We start from the raw sequence: 6791 nt of genomic DNA on the forward strand, positions 1-6791 counted from the left end.
AAAAATTTTTCAAAAATCTCTCATCTGTTTTTGAAAAAAAAAAGTTTTCAAAAATATATTTTTCTTCAAAATTTTTAAGAATGAATTCTAGTGTTTCATGAAGCATGTTGAAGCCTGGCTGGCTGTAAAGCCATGTCTAAATTCTTTTAGACTGAGACCTCCACATGTCAGGGAATTGCTTATATCTTCTAAAGCTTGGCTGGCTATTAAGCCATGCCTAACCCTCAGATTGGAGCTTTAGACTAAGAATTGAAGATTCCTGGAATTCATATTAAAAATTTTGGAATCCTTATTTTTTCTTTTACAAATAATTTTCGAAAAAATCCAAAAAAAATTAGAAAATCATAAAAATAAAAAATATTTTTGTGTTCTTGTTTGAGTCTTGAGTCAATTTTTAAGTTTGGTGTCAATTGCATACTCATCTTGCATTTTTCGAAAATTCATGCATTCATGGTATTCTTCATGATCTTCAAGTTGTTATTGGTAAGTCTTCTTGTTTGATCTTGATGTTTTCTTGTTTTGTGTCTTTTCTTGCTTTTCATATGCATTCTTGCATCCATAGAGTCTAAACATGAAAGATTTCTAAGTTTGGTGTCTTGCATGTTTTCTTTGCCTAAAAACTTTTTTCAAAAATAAGTTCTTGATGTTCATCTTGACATTCAAAGTGTTCTTGGTGTTCATCTTGACATTCATAGTGTTCTTGCATTCATCACATACTTTGATCCAGAATTTTCATGCATTGCATCATTTTTCATGTTCTTCTCTCTCATCATTAAAAATTCAAAAATAAAAAAAATATCTTTCCCTTTTTTTTCACTCATAAATTTCAAAAATTTGAGTTGACTTTTTCAAAACTTTTTAAAATCTAGTTATTTTTATGAGTCAAATCAAATTTTCAATTTAAAAATCTTATCTTTTTCAAAATCTCTTTCAAAAATCAAATCTTTTTCATTTTTCTTAGTTATTTTCGAAAATTATAAAAATATTTTTCAAAAATATTTTCTTAATTTTTTCTCATAATTTTCGAAAATATCATCATCAATTAATGTTTTGATTCAAAAATTTCAAGTTTGTTACTTACTTGTTAAGAAAGATTCAAACTTTAAGTTCTAGAATCATATCTTGTGATTTCTTGTGAATCAAGTCATTAATTGTGATTTTAAAAATCAAATCTTTTTCAAAACTAATTTCAATCATATCTTTTCAAAAATATCTCTTTATCTTATCTTTTTCAAAAATTTGATTTTAAAATATCTTTTCTAACTACTTATCTTCTTATCTTTTCAAAATTGATTTTCAAAATTGTTTCAACTAACTAACTAACTTTTTGTTTGTTTCTTATCTTTTTCAAAACTACCTAACTAACTCTCTCTCTCTAATTTTCGAAAATATCTCCCTCTTTTTCAAAAAAATTCTTTTTAATTAACTAATTATTTTAATTTTGATTTTAATTTTCGAAAACTACTAACCTTTTTCAAAAGCTATTTTCGAAAATCACTAACTCTTTTTCAAAAATAATTTTCGAAAATTCTCCTTCTCTCTCATCTCCTTCTATTCATTTATTCATCTACTAACACTTCATCTCACATCTCTGCTCTCCTCACCCTTGTGTTTCTTTCCTTACATCACATTCTTTTCTTCTTCTTTTCTTCTACTCACACAGAGACCTTTATATTGTGGTAAAAAGGATCCCTATTATTATTTTTCTGTGCCCTCTTCTTTGTCATATGAGCAGGAGCAAGGACAAGAATATTCTTGTTGAAGCAGATCCAGAACCTGAAAGGACTCTGAAGAGAAAACTAAGAGAAGCTAAATTACAACAATCCAGCAAGCACCTTTCAGAAATTTTCGAACAAAAAGAGGAGATGGCAGCCGAAAATAATAATAATACAAGGAGGATGCTTGGTGACTTTACTGCACCTAATTCCAATTTACATGAAAGAAGCATCTGCATTCCTGCCATCGGAGCAAACAACTTTGAGCTGAAACCTCAATTAGTTTCTCTAATGCAGCAGAACTGCAAGTTTCATGGACTTCCATCTGAAGATCCTTTTCTTAACTGAATTTTTACAGATATGTGATACTATTAAGACTAATGGAGTAGATCCTGAAGTCTACAGGCTCATGCTTTTTCCCTTTGCTGTAAGAGACAGAGCTAGAATATGGTTGGACTCTCAACCTAAGGATAGCCTGAACTCTTGGGATAAGCTGGTCAAGGCTTTCTTAGCCAAGTTCTTTCCTCCTCAAAAGCTGAGTAAGCTTAGAGTGGATGTTTAGACCTTCAGACAGAAAGAAGGTGAATCCCTCTATGAAGCTTGGGAGAGATACAAAGAACTGACCAAAAAGTGTCCTTCTGACATGCTTTCAGAATGGACCATCCTGGATATATTCTATGATGGTCTGTCTGAATTAGGTAAAATGTCATTGGATACCTCTGCAGGTGGATCCATTCACTTAAAGAAAACACATGCAGAAGCTCAAGAACTCATTGACATGGTTGCTAATAACCAGTTCTTGTACACTTATGAGAGGAATCCTGTGAGTCATGGGACGCCTATGAAGAAGGGAGTTCTTGAAATTGATACTCTGAATGCCATATTGGCTCAGAATAAAATATTGACTCAGCAAGTCAATATGATTTCTCAGAGTCTGAATGGAATGCAAGTTGCATCCAACAGTACTCAAGAGGCTTCTTATGAAGAAGAAGCTTATGATCCTGAGAACCCTGCAATAGCAGAGGTAAATTATATGGGTGAACCTTATGGAAACACCTATAACCCATCATGGAGAAATCATCCAAATTTCTCATGGAAGGATCAACAAAAGCCTCAACAAGGCTTTAACAATGGTGGAAGAAACAGGTTTAGCAATAGCAAGCCTTTTCCATCATCCACTCAGCAACAGACAGAGAACTCTGAACAAAATACTTCTAATTTAGCAAACTTAGTCTCTGATCTATCTAAGGCCACTGTGAGTTTCATGAATAAAACAAGGTCCTCCATTAGAAATTTGGAAGCACAAGTGGGCCAGCTGAGTAAAAGAATCACTGAAATCCCTCCTAGTACTCTCCTAAGTAATACAGAAGAAAATCCAAAAGGAGAGTGCAAGGCCATTGAATCAATTACCATGGCCGAACCTGTAAGGGAGGTTGAGGACGTGAATCCCAGTGAGGAAGACCTCCTAGGACGTCCAGTGATCAATAAGGAGTTTCCCTCTGAGGAACCAAAGGAATCTAAGGCTCATCTAGAGACCATAGAGATTCCATTAAACCTCCTTATGCCATTCATGAGCTCTGATGAGTATTCCTCTTCTGAAGAGAATGAGGATATTACTGAAGAGCAAGTTACCAAGTACCTTGGTGCAATTATGAAGCTGAATGCCAAATTATTTGGTATTGAGATTTGGGAAGATGAACCTCCCCTGTTCACCAATGAACTAAGTGATCTGGATCAACTGACATTGCCTCAGAAGAAATAGGATCCTGGAAAGTTCTTAATACCTTGTACCATAGGCACCATGACCTTTGAAAAGGCTCTATGTGACTTTGGTTTAGGGATAAGCCTCATACCCCTCTCTGTAATAGAGAAACTGGGAATCTATGGGGTGCAAGCTGCTAAAATCTCATTAGAGATGGTAGACAATTCAAGAAAACAGGCTTATGGACAAGTAGAGGACGTGTTAGTAAAGGTTGAAGGCCTTTACATCCCTGCTGATTTCATAGTCCTGGATACTGGGAAGAATGATGATGAATCCATCATCCTTGGAAGACCCTTCCTAGCCACAGCAAGAGCTGTGATTGATGTTGACAGAGGTGAACTAGTCCTTCAATGGAATGAGGACTCCCTTGTGTTTAAAACTCAAGGATCTCCCTCTGCAACCATGGAGAGGAAGCATGAAAAGTTTTTCTCGAAACAGAGTCAACCAGAGCCCCCACAGTCAAACTCTAAGTTTGGTGTTGGGAGGCCACAACCAAACTCTAAGTTTGGTGTTGAACTCCCATATCCAAACTCTAAATTTGGTGTTGGGGAGTCTAAACAATGCTCTGAACATCTGTGAGGCTCCATGAGAGCCCACTGTCAAGTTATTGACATTAAAGAAGCGCTTGTTGGGAGGCAACCCAATTTTTATTTAATTATATTTTTATTAGTTATATGTCTTTATAGGTACATGATCATGTGGAGTCACAAAATAAATAAAAAAATTGAGAACGGAATCAAAAACAGTAGAAGAAAAATCACACCCTGGAGGAGGATCTCACTGGCGTTTAAACGCGAGTAAGATGCATCTGGCTGGCGTTCAACGCCAGAACAGAGCATGGTTCTGGCGCTGAACGCCCAAAATGGGCAGCATCTGGGCATTTGAACGCCAGAATTGCACCGTGGAGAAGAGCTGGCACTGAACGCCCAGAACAAGCATGGTTCTGGCATTCAACGCCAGAAATGGGCAACAAATGGGCGTTCAATGCCCAGAACAAGCACCAATCTGGCGCTGAACGCCCAGAGTTGTGTGCAAGGGTATATTGCATGCCTAAATTTGTGCAGGGATGTAAATCCTTGACACCTCAAGATCTGTGGACACCATAGGATCATCTCAGGATCTGTAAATCTCACAGGATCCCCACCCACCTCATCCTCTCTCTCTCTATTCATGATCATCCCTTCTGTTTTCCATTCACCACTCACAATCATACATCCCACTTACCTACAAAATTCAATCTCTCTTTCCCACCCAATCCCACCCATATGGCCGAATACACACACCCCTCCATCTCCTCCATATCTTCTTCTTCTTCTTCTTCTATTCTTTTTTCTTTTGCTCGAGGGCGAGCAACATTCTAAGTTTGGTGTGGTAAAAGCATAGCTTTTTTTTTGTTTTTCCATAACCATTAATGGCACCTAAGGCCAGAGAAACCTCAAGAAAGAGGAAAGGGAAGGCAATTGCTTCCACCTCTGAGCCATGAGAGATGGAAAGATTCATCTCACAAGCCCATCACTAAGAAAAGGATGGAGCAAACAAGAGAGCACATTCATGGATCTCAACATGCACATGAAGAATCTCATCACCAGGAGATCCCGGAAATGCCTCAAATGCATTTTCCTCCACAAAACTATTGGGAGCAAATCAACACCTCCCTAGGAGAATTAAGTTCCAACATGGGACAATTAAGGGTGGAACATCAAGAGCACTCCATCATCCTTCATGAAATTAGAGAAGATCAAAAAGCAATGAGGGAGGAGCAACAAAGACAAGGAAGAGACATAGAAGAGCTCAAGGACATCATTGGTTCCTCAAGAAGGAAATGCCACCATCACTAAGGTGGACTCATTCCTTGCTCTTACTTTCTCTATTTTTCGTTTTCTATGTTAAGTGCTTATCTATGTTTGTGTCTTATTACATGATCATTAGTATTTAGTAACTTTGTCTTAAAGTTATGAATGTCCTATGAATCCATTACCTCTCTTAAATGAAAAATGTTTTAATTCAAAAGAACAAGAAGTACATGAGTTTTGAATTTATCCTTGAACTTAGTTTAATTATATTGATGTGGTGACAATGCTTCTTGTTTTCTGAATGAATGCTTGAACAGTGCATATGTCTTTTGAAGTTGTTGTTTAAGAATGTTAAATATGTTGGCTCTTGAAAGAATGATGACTAGGAAACATGTTATTTGATAATCTGAAAAATCATAAAAATGATTCTTAAAGCAAGAAAAAGCAGCAAAGAGCAAAGCTTGCAGAAAAAAAAATAGGCGAAAAAAAATAGAAAGAAAAAGAGAAAAAGCAAGCAGAAAAAGCCAAAAGCTCTTAAAACCAAGAGGCAAGAGCAAAAAGCTAATAACCCTTAAAACCAAAAGGCAAGGTCAATTAAAAAGGATCACAAGGCTTTGAGCATCAGTGGATAGGAGGGCCTAAAGGAATAAAATCCTGGCCTAAGCGGCTAAACCAAGCTGTCCCTAACCTTGTGCTTGTGGCGTGAAGGTGTCAAGTGAAAACTTGAGACTGAGCGGTTAAAGTCAAGGTGCAAAGCAAAAAAAGAGTGTGCTTAAGAACCCTGGACACCTCTAATTGGGGACTTTAGCAAAGCTGAGTCACAATCTGAAAAGGTTCACCCAATTTTGTGTCTGTGGCATTTATGTATCCGGTGGTAATACTGGAAAATAAAGTGCTAAGGGCCACGGCCAAGACTCATAAAGTAGCTGTGTTCAAGAATCAACATACTGAACTAGGAGAATCAATAACACTATCTAAACTCTGAGTTCCTATAGATGCCAATCATTCTGAACTTCAATGGATAAAGTGAGATGCCAAAACTATTCAAGAGGCAAAAAGCTACAAGTCCCGCTCATCTGATTGAAGCTATGTTTCATTGATAGTTTGGAATTTATAATATATTCTTTTCTTTTTATCCTATTTGATTTTCAGTCACTTGGGGACAAGCAACAATTTAAGTTTGGTGTTGTGATGAGCAGATAATTTATACGCTTTTTGGCATTCTTTTTAGTATGTTTTTAGTAGAATCTAGTTACTTTTAGGGATGTTTTCATTAGTTTTTATGTTAAATTCATATTTCTGGACTTTACTATGAGTTTGTGTGTTTTTCTATGATTTCAGGTATTTTCTGGCTGAAATTGAGGGACTTGAGCAAAAATCAGATTCAGAGGTAGAAGAAGGACTGCTGATGCTGTTGGATTCTGACCTCCCTGCACTCAAAGTGGATTTTCTGGAGCTACAGAACTCAAAATGGCGCGCTTCCAATTGCGTTGGAAAGTAAACATCCAGGGCTTTCCAGTA

General features: G+C 36.6%; 1 non-coding gene across 1 annotated transcript; it reads right to left on the minus strand.

The window, feature by feature from the left end:
* Positions 1 to 2256: 2256 nt before the first annotated feature.
* Positions 2257 to 2364, minus strand: LOC148565228 (small nucleolar RNA R71). The gene has a single exon (XR_015884776.1). It is a non-coding gene; the product is annotated as a small nucleolar RNA R71 (small nucleolar RNA).
* Positions 2365 to 6791: the final 4427 nt, after the last annotated feature.

Source organism: Arachis ipaensis, chromosome B5 (genome assembly GCF_059453495.1).
Source record: "Arachis ipaensis isolate K30076 ecotype BB chromosome B5, ASM5945349v1, whole genome shotgun sequence".
NCBI classification, from domain to species: domain Eukaryota; kingdom Viridiplantae; phylum Streptophyta; class Magnoliopsida; order Fabales; family Fabaceae; genus Arachis; species Arachis ipaensis.